General features: G+C 41.7%; 1 protein-coding gene across 21 annotated transcripts in view; it reads right to left on the reverse strand.

Annotated features, from left to right (window-relative positions):
- The window catches only part of CAMK2D (calcium/calmodulin dependent protein kinase II delta), a 1,797,486-nt gene that overhangs the window by 38,696 nt on the left and 1,743,446 nt on the right, over positions 1-15,344 (reverse strand). The window lies entirely within an intron of this gene.

The raw sequence follows: 15,344 nt of genomic DNA on the forward strand, positions 1-15,344 counted from the left end.
AAGAAATAGCCAGGGAATTGTTATGGCTAGGCTTGTACAGGCCCTAGGACCGATAGCCTAGTACCAACCTATGAACCTATAATCTAAAGAAATCCCAATCCCCACACTCCAGAGACCTCAACCTCATTACCACAATCAAAAGAATGTACTGGAGGGGACAGGTTCATAACCCAGAGACTGCCCATGCTATGGAATAGACTTCACATACATGTGAAGCAGAGCACCTTGCTTACCCTCTTCAAGAGAAATCTTGATGAGTGGATGGGAAATAGAGAATTCATCCTGGGGATAACTCCAGTGGCTCTACTCAACAGAGGCACTGGGAACTAAGGTCGGGTGGCACAATGCCAGGGTAATTCTATGGGTAGGCTTGTAAAGACCCCAGGGCCATCAACCTAGTACACACCCATGAATCTATAACTAGAGAGTAAGCATTCTAGTGTCACTGTACAAGAACAAAGGGAACATTCACAACTATGGGCAATACAGAGGTATCAAACTCCAGTCACTCTGCATGAAAGTACTGGAGATGATGACTGATAAATGAACATTTGGAGTAGTGGAATATAAGATGGGATAAGCTGTTCAGAATCAGAGCAGGATGCAACACATCCAACCCAATATTTGCAGTGAGACAGATAGTGTAGAAGAAGCTGGAGATGAGGACAGAGTCCAACTGGGCATTCCTGTAGTTGGAAAAAGCATATGACAATGTCCCAAGAAAGCTGATCAATGCAGTCCTGAGATGTTCCAAGTCCCAGGAAACACTGATAGAATTAATGCATGCTAAGTACAAGGACCCACTGACACAAGTATGAACAGTGTTCGAAATGGGTGTGCATCACGGTTCAGTTTTGAGCCCACCGCTGTTCATACTGGTGATGGAATACATTAGCAAACAGACTACAGAGCAAACATCAACAAAGGTGCGTCATGCAGATCATGTGACATTACAAGCAGACTCTGAAATGAACTTCAGCAAGTGACAGAGGAAGAGAATACAAAACTGAAGGTACATGGGATGAAGATGAGTACAGACAAGACAGTTGTCATGGCAGCAAAAAGAAGCTGAAAAATGGGATAGATGTGAAAACGGTGAAATAGTTTAACAGCTTCAAGTACCTGGACGGGGTGACTGAGGAGAAAGGAAGTCTGAATGAAGACATCAATGCAAGAATCACAGGGGCTGCAGCCAAATGGCTCAGACTGTCAGAGATAGTGTGTGAAAGAAGAATAACAAAGAAGCTGAAAAGTAAGGTGTATAAAAGAGTGATTGAACCAATACTTCTGCAGGGTACACGAATCAGGGTAGTGAAGGCAGAACATTTGGGGAAGATAAAGGTGAAGAGTGTTAAGTTCTATAGATGGGTGGTTAAGATGCACTTTGGGACTGATGAAGAAATGATGACATCAGAACAGAAGCCAAAGTAATTCCAATTGCACAGAATGTCAAAGTGAGGACGTTACAGTGGTTTGGACATGTGCAGGAAAGCAGAAACAGCTTTGGGACAGACAGGAAAAAGGTAAGGGAAAACAGGGGTATCCAGCAAAGAGACTGCTGTATTGTGTAAGAAAAGATCAGTGACAGGCAGGCATAACTGTCGAAGTAGTAAGAGAGTGGCACTAAATTAAGAAATCTGACGTTCACACCAGCCACGTGTATTAAATGAGAAAATCGGAGCTGATGATGACGACTTTCATCAGGTTGAGTTTCTGAAGAATTAAATTCTGTGGCTTGGGTCATCATTGAGGTAGAACTTGATAATTCACAATGGAAGCTGTAAGAACATATACTTTATTGCAAGCACTCTGAATCCTCAGATGTGTCACTAGTTGAGTTGAATCTCCAGCAGTAAAAGTACCAAAGAGGAGAGAATTAGAGAAGAACAAAAAGCATAAGGATCAGAACCACTAAGAGAGTCCTATCACCTACAGTCAAGGTTAAGACAATAATATTCAGTGAAGCTGTAAACAGCAGAGTGGTTGTCGCACAAAGGTTTGCATTACAGACATTCCTGGAACAAACACTGAAAGCAGCTACCTTTACTGACTGGCTTCTCTTCTTCCTAAGTAGCAAAATGCTTTTATAGTTAAGATTTCAAGGAAAAGAAATAACATATTATAACAAAAAATAAAAATTGAAAACATGCCAATGTACCAGTTTTTAAATTCTCGGACAGTTTTTGATTAAACACTGCATGAGGTTTTATTTTTAGTTATTTCTTTTTATAAGTGGACCTAGGATGTTCAGCCTCCTCCTTACCAGCATGTCATATGCTTCCAAGCTCCATCCTGTCAGTGAACCTACACTGATGGTAGCAATTCTTAGTTCATGTTTGGCAGGTTAATTGTTTTTATGTCCAGCTTTTGCTCAACAGAGCTATCCAAGGTAACCAAAGCTGGGCAACTGGACACCATACAGCCTGTAGCTTATTGACCCAGGGCTGCTGCTGGCCTTTATGGCTGGCACACACTGGCTAATAGGGTCACATACATCCTTCCCACCATTAGCATAGCGTATGTCAGAGTAGGTCTGGTCCCATGTCATTGGTGACATTAGTCAACATGATGGAATCACCTGGAGCGATATTTTACATCATCGAATTGAGCAATCTGTGATCCATGTTCTCCTATCTTGAGAATACTGTGCACCAGAGTAGATGCCCAAAGCGGTTGGTTTGTGCACCCCTTTCCGTCATAGGAAGTTTTTTAGTCTGACTTCACCCTTTGTGAATTCTAGTGGTAGTGCCAGCTCGAAGGCAACTGATTTGTGGTCAGATTTGTCTAACGATGGTCCAACAGTTGACATGCTGCACCTGTTTGTCATGTTAGTGAGGACCAGATCTAGTATGTTTGCTCCTCTTGTTTTGAACAATTTGTTCCAGAGCTTTTGATGACTTCCTGGACTTCTGCATTCCACCACTAGCTTTCCTTATGTACTTTATTTCCATACGTGGCTCAGCCACATAGCTATTCTGTAGTCCTCACATATGCTGTTTTGACATGCTGCCATTCTTCTTCAGCTCCACTTATTTCCTTCTGCTCTTCAGGTGCTAGATCCCTGAGTAATTCCTTGAACTATTGTGCTTTCTCTACAGTCAACTTCCAGGTTTTCAGCCTGATTTTTGTTGACCTCAGAGTCTTCTCTGACCACTGCATGCAGCTGACTTTGGCAACCAGTGGTTTATGCTGTGGGCCAATTCTTTCACCGGGGATGACTTTGCAATTTGCTGATTTTACCCCACTGCCCTTTTCTCACTAGGAGGAAGTCTACCTAAGTTGCATGTTGGCCACTTTTGTATGTGATCTTGTGACTGTCTCTTTTTCTGAACTGCGTGTTTGCTATTATCAAGCCATTTGCCAGACAGAAGTCTATTCCTCTTTCTCCACCCATGTGGACCCATGCAGTCCTCATATCCTGTTCTATCTGTCCAGATCTGTATATTCAAGTCACCATTATCAACATCAATTTATATTGTCCTCCTTTATCTAGTAGTCCTGCAACTGCTGTCTAAATGTTCTCTTCTGTTCACTATCACAACCCTGCTGTGGAGCATAGGCTAAGATTATGAATACTGTCCTGTCATTGTGCTGATTGCCATGAGTCTGTCACTGATTCTGATTATAGACCTATAAGTCTGACAAGCCTCATCTGTAAAGCCATGGAATGTATCATTACAGACCTCATACATAGGTGACCTCCAAACCCTGGATCTGACCCAATTTGGCTTTGTTGAGGGCAGATCCTGCCCATTAAACCATGTTGGATTTCTTTGTAAATGTGACCAGGATCATTGATGAGGGCAAATCTGGCAAACAGCGTACCTCAACTTGACAAAGACCTTTGACACAATCCCACACTTTAGGCATTACTGATAAACTTAGCAAACTGAATGTAAACCCCCTTGTTGTAAGATGTGTTTCCAAATGGCTCACAAACCAGTCATGCACACATTTAAAGTGGGTGACTCCACATCAACCAGCAGACCTGTCACCAGCAGGGTGCCACAATGGTCAGTGCTGGGCCCCCTACTGTTTGGTATATACTTCTCAGAAGTTTAGACCAAAACTAAGGGGCTGTGACTGACCAAGTTTGTGGATGACTGTAAACTGAATGCAATTATTGAATCCTCACATGATGTCAGAATACTTCAGGAGGGTCTTATGCAGACCAACGACTGGTGTCTTAGTCATGGCCTCAGACTGAATGCAAAGAAATGCATCATCATTCCATTTGGTAAAAATGCCCCTTCACACTATCAAATTAACAATAATACCCTATGTACCTACGAAGTGGTAAGAGATCTGGGATCAAAAGTAGACTGTGACCTTAGCTTTGACCACCATATGTCTATTGTAGTAAGAAGGCTTTCTACATAGCACACTTGATTAGCAAAGGCATGCCTCTAGAGCAAAGGAGGTTATAACATATCTATACTCGTCACTAATCAGGCACATAATTGAGCATAACTCCCCTTTCAGCATGTACCATTCAAAGCACCTGTAGCAATTGGAGAGACCTCAGAGGTTTCTAAGAAGATTAAGGGACTCCAGCACATGCCTTACACAGACGGACTAAAGTCCCTGTCACTATACTCAGTATTGTATAGACTTCTTAGGGGAGACTTATGCCTGGCTTATAGAACAATCTCCGACCCAAACTTAATGAATTTGCTGGACATCTGTAAATCACATGGGAAAAGAGCTACCCATTCCAGGGACCTAAATATGGCCCACAACTTGAATAGGATGTGCTGGAGGGACAGATTTATCTCCCTGTGACTGCTGCATCTTTGGAAAAGGCTGCCAATTCATGTGAAGCAGAGCACCTCTACGATACTGTTCAAATGGAACTTGGATAAGTGGATAGAGCACCATAAATTCTTACCAGGGATAGTGCCCACAAACCTCCTGGACATGGGAAGTCATTAATAAATACAATCCTGGGTATTGACTAGAGTATCTAAGGTATTACATTGGGATGGAATGGCTAGGTTTGAAATGACCTCGGGGTCGATATCTTAGTAACCTCCGATGATCCTATGATCCTAAGAAAGGTGGAGTGCAGGAAAGATTGGGAGACAGAAAAGATGGACCAGGCTAAGAAGGAATACTGGCTAGCTAACATGCAGACTAAGACAACAGTTGCAATAGTAAAGAACAAGGCATCAGAGGTACTCTACCAACTTGTGGAAAGTAAGCCAGTAGACGGCAAAAAAAAAAAAAAAAACTAGATGAGGTTACAAGGCAAAGACAGAAAGATAAAGAAGATATTCAGACACCCTTCATAAGAGATGCCAGCGACAACCTGCTCATCAGTCCACAGGGCAACAAAGCCAGACAGCAGAAGTACTTCCAGCAGCTACTGAATTAAGAAAACCCCACAGAACTTGTACTGCCCTAGACACAGCCTACAATAAGAGAAGAGGAGGAGCCCACCATAGAAGAAGTAAGAACAGCACTAAGGAAAATGAAGTCAGAGAAAGCAGAAGGCTCAGATGACATCACAGCATATACAATCAAGATATCGAGTGAGATTGGGGAGAAATGGTGCCTGAGGGTACTCATAGCAGTGTGGAGAGAAAGGAGTATCCCAGATGACTGGAGAATAAGCATACTTGTGCCAGTGTACAAGAACAAGGGGACATCCATAACTGTGGGCAGTACAGAGGTATATTAACTTATTTATACCTTGCCAGCATTCTTCATCATGCTATAAACCCCTTCCTCCAAAAGGGCAATGCATGTCAAACTAGGTGTACATTTGCTGGAGCCCATCTACTTATCTAGGTTTGTTCTAAAAGGATGCAAGGATGTCAGTTTGCTTTACATGAACAGGCAGTCGATTCCAATGACAACTGAAGTATTGCATAATAAATCCGTTCCTCCAGTGTGTTTTCTTTATACACTAACGGAGATTTAAATTTTTGGTTACGTGTTTGAAACAGTACTTGCTTTGCAGTGTCCATCTCAATATGGGCTCTCCTTCTGAATTCACTGATTTTTCCATCCCATTTGGGTGACAAAGTATCTTGTAAGACCATTCTCATTCATTTTGTTTACCACATTTCTGATTTTCATTCTGCTCTCTATTCACCAAGATAAGTAATAAGGTCATTGCTAAACTCTACTGCATTCTTTATTTCCGACATTACTTTTTATATCACAAGCTGGAAGAATTCAGCAGCGGACCTGACCCTGAATATCAGTCTTCTTTACCTCATTCAGCTTATGTGAGTGAAGAAATGTGCAATGCTTCTATCTAGTTGAACTACTCAGTGATATCTTGACTGGAAGTCTAACTTCCTGAATACTTTTGCACCCTTGATCTTGCATATAACGTCATCTACTACTGATGCTAGGTGTGTATTCCTCCATAATGCTGTACTCGCATCAATCACATTTGCACATATCTTGACTTCACTGGGAATTTTAGGCTTCAGTGGTGTTACTTCGGAAAAAAAAAATGGTTCCCTATTGAAATGTTGTTGATTGAAATGCCAAATACCAAAAAGCTGAAAGAAAAACAAAACAAAACAAAAAAAAAACTGAAAACCCAGAGAAGAACAAATCTTGAAAATCAAAACTTCTTTTTGCTGGAGGACAAGCCCCCCTGCACCTGCCAAACTTATATATATATCAACTCTGAGATCACATACCCCAGATAAAAGGGAATATCCTGAGAAATGGCATCTTGGACTTAGTATATACAAGTTCAATCTTTCAGCCAATTAGTCTCTGCATTTTGGGACTTGATCTAGCAGGTTCAGACATTTCACATGGTTACTGGAAAAACACATGGTGCAGGGCCAGATGCTTTCTCAGTTTTGTCCATTATCTGAAGCTTCTCCTCTTCTAAAAGTAAAAAAAAAGATCATTTTATAAAGCTGTGCTACTGGAGTCATTTTGGGGTCTGCATGCAGTCTGACCTAATTGTTTCCAACACCATTAATGAATCTTTATAGTCAATGAGCCATTTATGCAAGGTACAGTTGTGTACACTTACCATAAATGTAGATGTCTGAGTGTATTTACTGTTGCAGTCATTACATTTGGGTAATCTGCTGGCAGGTTGCCCTCAGTCGGCCTGATTAACAAAGTCTTGGGTCCTGCGTCGGTTGCTGTCCCTTCTTCCATGACGTCAGGTCGTCAGGGGTATAAAACATGCAGCCGACACCATTACATCAGTTTTTCTTGTCCCAGATGTCAGGTGCTCCCCCAAATGGGGAGCAATATGTATATATATATATATATATATATATATATATATATATATATATATATATAATTAAAAACACAAAAAGATATACATCCAAACAAAAGCAAATACACCAAAAAGGCTTTTAAGCATAGTAAAAGAAAGTAGAGGTATAGTAAGAGAAAAACAGGCGGCTGGAGGGAGGGTAACCAGGACTGCAAAAGTGAACACACTCGAACATCTACATTTATGGTAAGTGTACACAACTGTTCTTCGTGTTTCACTGTTGCAGTCATTACATTTGGTTAGATTCCCAAAGCTATGGGTGGGAGGATGGATTTATACAGCATTAGGACCAGCTATAAAGCCCTGCAGGACAGCAGTGGCAAAGCCAGCTCTGGATTTAGAGAAGAAAGGTAAATGGTAATGTTTGGTGAATGTATGAACTGAGCTCCAGGTAGCAGCTTCTAGAATGTCTTTGGTAGCAACACCTCTGAGAAAGGCTGTAGAAGTAGATGCAGCCCTGGTGGAATGAGATCTTACCCCCTGGGGGATAGTTTTACCATGGTACATATAGCAGAAATTAATACAATGGCTTATCCATTTAGAAAGGTCTGCTTTGAAATAGCCTTTCCCTCTGCCCCTGCAGCAAATGCCACCAGTAGTTGTTCAGATTTTCTGAGATTTTGTCCTGTTTAAGTAAAATCTAAGTTGTCTGTGTACATCCAATGAATGCAGAATCCGCTCCCCCTTGTTCTGTGGATTGGGAAAGAAAGTTGGCAAATGAATGGTCTGATTAAAAGCCACACTGGATACCACCTTAGGTATGAAAGATGGATTGGGCCTGAGAGACACCCTGTCCGCATGAAAAATAATGAAAGGCTCCACTTGCATAAGAGCCTGTAATTCAGAAATCCTTCTAGCTGAAGTGACTGCTAAAAGGAAAGCTGTTTTCCATGAGAGAAATTTTAAGTCTGCAGTAGCATCTGGCTCAAAAGGAGGGCGAGTGAGTTTTTCCAATACAAAATTGAGGTCCCAGGCAGGGGTTGGAGCTCTCCTGGGTAGTCTTAAGCTTTTGGCCCGTTTGAGATACTGCTTTACCAGAGGATGAGAGAAGAGGGTAGGTTCTGTGTTGTAATGAGCTGAAATGGCTGAGACATGGATTTTTATGGAAGAAAAGGACAAGCCCTTGTGAAGCGTCTCAGTTAAGTATTGTAAAATCTGAGGAATAATGGGCACTGCTGTGCTTATTCCTTGTGACTGATTCTAGGCACAGAATCTTTTCCATCTGTCAGCATAAGTTTTTCTAGTACTAGGCCTTCTTGCCTCCAAAATGACATCCATCACAGGTTTGCTGAGGGATGCTAAGGGTGAATTTAGGTGACTAGCCACGCTGCAAGATTCATAGTTTGGAGCTGAGTGTGCAGAATTTGGTTGTTCTGCTGAGACAGTAAGTAAGGTGTCTGAGGCAGGTGCCATGGTGAAAGGTGTGACACATTGCGCAGGAGTGGGTACCAGTGTTGGCGAGGCCAGTCTGGAGCAATCAGAATCATTTTTGGTTTGTCCTGTTTGACTTTTAGTAGAACTTTGGAGAGCAGAGGCAGAGGGGGAAAAGCATAGACTGGTAGGTTTTTCCAGCTGAATGATAGAGCATCCACTTTCCAGGCTTTTTTGTGAAGAGTTCTTGTGCAGAATTTGTCCAACTGATAGTTCTGGGGTAAGGCAAAAAGATCTATGTCTGGACTCCCCCATTTGCGTGCCAACATGTTGAAAATCCATGGTTCCAGTTTTCATTTGTGTGGGTCCATGAGATTTCTGCTTAGTTTATCTGCCAGAGTATTCAGCTTTCCTGGCAGGAATTGAGCTTGTAGTTGTATTTGGTAGGTCAAGGCTGTGTTCCACAATGCCATCGCTAGTCTGCAAAGGGGGTAGGAGTGTGTACCCCCCTGTTTGTTTATGTACCACATAACTGTGGTGTTGTCTGTCTTTATCATTAATTGTCCTGGATGAAGGTAGTCCTTGAAGGCTGTCAGTGCATTATGTACGGCTAGCATCTCTTTCTGATTGATATGAAGGTGCGTTTGATTTGGGCTCCATTTGCCCTGAATGCACTTCCCTGCCAGATGAGCCCCCCAAACATAGTTTGATGCATCTGTAATTAGGGTTGGGTGGCAGGGGATGGAGTGAATGGCAGTCCCTTGTTCTGGTGGCAGGCCTCTGCCCACCATATGAACTCTAGTTGCAGGCAAGGTAAGATAGGAATCATTGTTTCCAGGCTGTGACAATGTTGACTCCATAAGCTTTTTAAGTACCACTGAAGTTTCCTCATATGCAGTCTTGCATATGGAATTAGAAGAATGCAGAAGGCCATGAACCCCAAGGCTTGCAGAATTTGTCTTGCAGCTAGCAGGGTTTTTGTGGACACCTGTTTGAAGTAAGTTACCAAATGAATTTGCTTTTCTGGCATAAGGTAAGCCATCTGGGCAGTTGTATTCAAGCTTGCACCCAGGAATGTAATTTTTTGAGAGGGTACCAGTTGTGATTTATTTTCGTTTATGGTGTACCCTAGACAAGTTAGAACCCTTTTTACAAATGCCAGATGCTTTAGAAGAATGTCCTTGTTTTCTGCCTGAATTAGACAATCGTCCAGGTATGGATATATTTGAATATTTCTTTGCCTGCAAAATGCAATTACTGGAGCCAGGCACTTTGTGAAGACCCTGGGTGCAGTAGATAAGCCAAAGGGCAGTGTAGAGAACTGGTAATGCAAGTAGTCTGCTTTGAAGCGTAGGTATCTTCTGCAAGATTCCCTGATTGGGATATGCAGGTAAGCCTCTTTTAAGTCTAGAGTTACCAACCAGGCATCTTTGCCTAGCATACGAAGTAACTGTTGAAAAGAGTCAGCATCTTGAATTTTGGAATGTCCAGAAATGTGTTTAGAGTAGATAAGTCCAGAATTGGATGCCATGATTTGTTTTTTTCTGGGTACCAGGAATAGTCTTGAATAGAAACCTTGTCCCTTTTCCTCTTCTGGTACAGTTTGAATAGCCCCCATGTTTAGGAGGGAAAGTACTTGTTTCTGAGCCTCTGCCCACTGATTTGGGGGCAGGTTTGGCCACCCGTTTGGGATTGGCAACGTGTGGAAATGAAATCTGTATCCCTGGGATACTATATTTAAAACCTATTTGTCCTGGGTTATAAGTTGCCAGTTTCTTGCATGAAGTGCCATTTTCCCCCCAAAGGGGCAGCTAAAAGGCAAGTGCTTGGTGAGTGTACAGGGAAGTCATTGAGACTGTTTACCATAGGGAGGTGCCTTGGTGTTTCCAGATTTGGAGGTGGAGGCACCCCATTGTTTTGTTCTAAAAGTCCCTTGTGACTGAAACCTGGAGCCTTTGGAATGTCTTGGTTTGACTTGAGTGGATCTGGAAGGAGCTGGAAAGGACCAGTTCTTAGTAGGCCAGTGCCTACTAAATCTTGGAGGTTGCACTTGTAAGAAATCTTTCACAGTTTGCATAGATTTAGCTTTATCTTCCATCTTTTTTAAAACTTCTTCAGCCTTATTACCAAAGAGACGGTCCTGTTTTAAGGGAGCATCCAACAATTTTGCTTTAACATGATCAGGCAGAGTTTGCTCTTTGAGCCAAGCATGCCTTCTTAGCACAGACCCAGTTACAGCAGCCCTGCAAGAGGCCTCCAAAGAATCAAAACCACATTGCAAAGTATGTTTTCCAACTTGTTCAGCTGAATGCAATAAATCCTGTAAATCTCTGCCCTTGGGACCCTGAGAAATTGTTTCAGGATCTGCAATAGGATTTTTGAAAAGGAATTTGTGGGAGTCAGGAACCCTGTAGTAGCTGTCTGGCTCACAAGGAGCTGGAGGCAGAGAATCAGGAGCCATACTAGATTCTGAAAAAACATCATCAACAATGTATAGAACAGGAGGTATAGCCAAAGGCCTATGCTGAGGTAGAAGAAGAAAATCTCTAAGTCTCTTTTTAGATTCAGAGAAATCCTGACTTTCCCACTGGAAATGTTCCCTTAAGGTATGTAAAGTTTCCCCAAAAGAAAACTCCTCAGGGGGAGAAGCAGAAGGAATGGAATCTTCTGCATCAGAGTCCTCATAAGTAGGTATAGACAAATCCTGTTCATTAAAAGAGTCAGAAAAAATAGAATCCTGTTCCGAAGATTCATAATCAATGTCTTGCCTAGGCCTCTTAGAAGGAGGGGGTTGGCTACCCCTGATAAGAGTAATTAAATCTTCAGCCATTTTGATCATTTGTTTTTTAGGCATAGGGGCCTGCACATGTGGCCCAGGGGTCGTTTTTTTTAGACATAGATTTAGATTTTGGCCTTAGTTTTGAAGATGGTGTTGGTCTAATATACAAATCTGTAGGCCTGAAAACACCCTCAGTAGCCGGTGCCTGCACAGCGGCTCCGGACCCATCTTAGGCAGAGACATCCGCGGGTTTCATAATTGAAGTATCTCCCGGCATACTGGACTCCGAATGAGTCTCAGTAGAGGCCTGCGAATCAGAAGTAGCTAGTATCAGGGGCTGCAAAAGCACCTCACTGAGTACCGGCGAACTGGCGACTGGCTTAGGAGAAATGTTGTCATCAGTTTTGGACCTCGACGGCCTGTCTCTGTCTTTTTCTTTACGTTTTTTAGGTATTCCGGTAGTCGGATTGCTAACTGACGACATTTCTGGATAATTAAATTGTGAGCGAAAATATTTAGACGCAAAAATATACCGACGTTTAATAGTGCGTTGATTAAATTAAGCACAAAACCGACAGCAAGGTACGTTGTGGTGAGGGCCTAGGCAAGGAATACAGTACAAATGAAAATCCTTATGAGGTATTTGCTTCCCAAAAGTAATGCAATTAATAACTTTTACTGACATTGGTAAGGAGCAAGAAAAAGTTTCCCCAACGGGGTACTTAGCTTTTAGTTGAAGACTTCAGTTCTGAAACTCGAAAATGAAAAATTCAGGAGTCGGACGACCGGCACTTGCGAACTGCTTCTGCTTCGGGCACCGCGCGGCAAGAAAGACTTATGTAATGGCGTCAGATGCATGTCTTATATCCCTGACAACCTGACGTCATGGAAGAAGAGACAGCAACTGACACAGGACTCAAGACTTTGTTAATCAGGCCGAATGAGTGCAACCTGCCAGCAGATTACCCAAATGTAATGACTGCAAAGTGAAACACGAAGAACATCAGGCATATGCAGCAACTAGAGTGACCTCAGAGGTTACTTACAAAAAGGATACAAGGCATAACAACAAAGCCCTTTTCCTCTACTCAGCCTCCCATACATTGCTGAAATCTACTCCTGGCTCACAAGGCATCCATAAACCCCACACTTATGTCACATATTCATAAGTCAAAAAGTACCAGAAATACAGATGTGTTCGGATACAGGGCATCATTATTCTTTCAGAAAAACTTGGCTAGGCTTAGAAAGGTCCCCCAGGTTGTTTGCCTAGTAACTGAATCTATGAACCTAAAATCTAGGAGTACAAGCTATTTATATTAATCAGTATCATTTAGTATCTGTACCACAAGTAATTCTTTGAATGTGGAGTTAAGTTAGATGTTACTTTTCTGCCCAGTGCCTAATTAAAACAGACTTTTGTTAAATGCACCATTATTTTTACTTCTACAATAATACAACCTTTTACATGAGGTAGTCTGGGTGGCCTGGTATCAGATGTCATATGTGGCTTTTGGCCTCAAGTTGTTATAGTTTTACTCTGCCCTTGTGTCCATTGAGACCTCTGTGTCTACCACCATTTTTACTTATTTTATTTCCACTGGGACTTCTGGTTTCCTCATTCTGTTCGCTGTATTTAAGGTATGCACAGTTCCGCATCACTTACTCTATTAGCATCTATATTACAACAGTGAAGCTTTAGTTAATCGAATAAATAAAGCTCGATCTTGTAATATCGACAGCTAAAAATGTCGAACAACCGATTCAACCAAGGGACACACTTTCCTTGGCCGAATCCAAAAAAAAAAAAAAAAAAACTTTACATCCGAAATTAAATGGGAGGCTTCACCCACCACACACCCCCTACCTAAATATACCAACTCCGAGATAGCTCCAAATTAACCAACTCTGAGATTGCTCCAAATTGGAAAATGGGCATACTCCACATAACGGCCAAGGGAAGTATTTCCCTGGGTTAAATCGGCCGTTTGACATTTTACGGTTTCGATATTACAAGATCGAGCTTTACTTATTCGATTAAGTAAAGCTTTGATCTTGTAATATAGACCCCTCTATCACTACCTTCACTCACAGCTTTATTAATGGTATTTGACATTAGGACATTCATCATGTTATTCTGTCTTGTTCCACTGGCTCTTCTGCTTCTCTGTCCTACAACCTCTGTACTACGTTTTTTCATTACTGATTCTGCTCCTGAATACTTCAGCAGAGATAATCTTAACGCATTTTTTTACACTCCTTACCCAGGACTGTGCAATGTCCTTTATTACAATACTGTCACCACAGTACCTGCACTGAGTTCTGCACCCTATTTTGCTATCTGTAGAATCTGCATGTTTTTCTCTTGTCCTTACTTCCTTTGGCTTGTTTACTGTTTATCCTTCTCTTTGCTTCTGTTACACTTCCCTTTTTTTGAATCACTCTATTTTCTTTACATCGATTTCTAAAATGTCAGGGGAATATGGCAAAGTCTACTAGTTCTTCTACAGTCAGGTCTAGCTGTTAAGGTTTTCTTCCTTCCCCTTCTACTGCTACATGACTGTGTGGATTCATGTCTTTGGATTGAACATCATGAATGCCAAATGTCGTTAGCATCTACATTCAGAACATCGTGGTGGTTGGGACATAGTAAGTCCCACTGCACCCCTCACATCCTCTGCTAATTTTATATATATATATATATATATATATATATATATATATATATATATATATATATATATATACACACACACACACACACACACACACACACACACTAGATATAAAAAGTTTACACACCCCTGTTAAAATGCCAGGTTTTTGTGATATAAAAAACTGAGACCACTTTAAATCATTTCAAAACTTTTCCCACCTTTAATGTGACCTATAACCTGTACAATTCAATTAAAAAACAAACAAATCTGTTAGGAGAAAAAATAAAAAACGTACAATATGCTGGTTGCATAAGTGTGCAGAACCTCAAACTAATACTTTGTTGTGTGTGCACACCCTTAAACTAATATTTTGTTGAAACACCTTTTGATTTAATTACAGCATTCAGTCTTCTTGGGTAGGAGTCTGTCAGCATGGCACATCTTGACTTGGCAATATTTGCCCACTCTTCCTTGCAAAAGTGCTCCAAATCTGTCAGATTGCGAGAGCATCTCTTCTGTACAGCCCTCTTCAGGTCATCCCACAGATTTTCTATTGGATTTAGGTCTGGGCTCTGGCTGGGCCATTCCAACACATTCATATTCTTCTGGTGAAGCCATTCTTTTGTTGATGTGGATGTATGCTTGGGGTCATTGTCATGCTGAAAGGTGAAATTCCTCTTCAACTTCAGCTTTCTAGCAGACGCCTGAAGGTTTTCGGCCAAAAGTGACTGGTACTTGGAACTGTTCATAATTCCCTCCACCTTGACTAAAGTCCCAGTTCCAGCTGAAGAAAAACAACCCCAAAGCATGCTACTGCCACCACCATGCTTCACCATGGTGATGGTGTGGTGTTCTTTTGGTGATGTGAAGTGTTGTTTTTGAGCCAAATGTACTTTTCTGGAATTGTGGCCAAAAAGTTCAACCTTGGTCTCATCAGACCATAACACATTTTCCCACATCCTTTTGGGAAACTTTATGTATTGTTTTGCAAATTTTAGCTGGGCCTGGATGTCTTCTGTGTAAGAAAAGACATATGGAGGGTATAGGAGATTGCTGTCACATCTAGTACACAACCACTACTTGCCAGAAATTACTGCAGCTCCTTAAGCATTGCTGTAGGTCTCTTGGCAGCCTCCCTGACCAGCTTTTGTCTTGTCTTTTCATTAATTTTGGAGGGACATCCGGTTCTTTGCAACATCACTCTTGCCCAATATTTTCTCCACTTTTTGATGACTGTCTTCACTGTGTTCCATGGTATAGCCAATGCTGTGGA

Source organism: Protopterus annectens, chromosome 2.part0 (genome assembly GCF_019279795.1).
Source record: "Protopterus annectens isolate FY-2018-M chromosome 2.part0, PAN1.0, whole genome shotgun sequence".
NCBI classification, from domain to species: Eukaryota; Metazoa; Chordata; order Ceratodontiformes; family Protopteridae; genus Protopterus; species Protopterus annectens.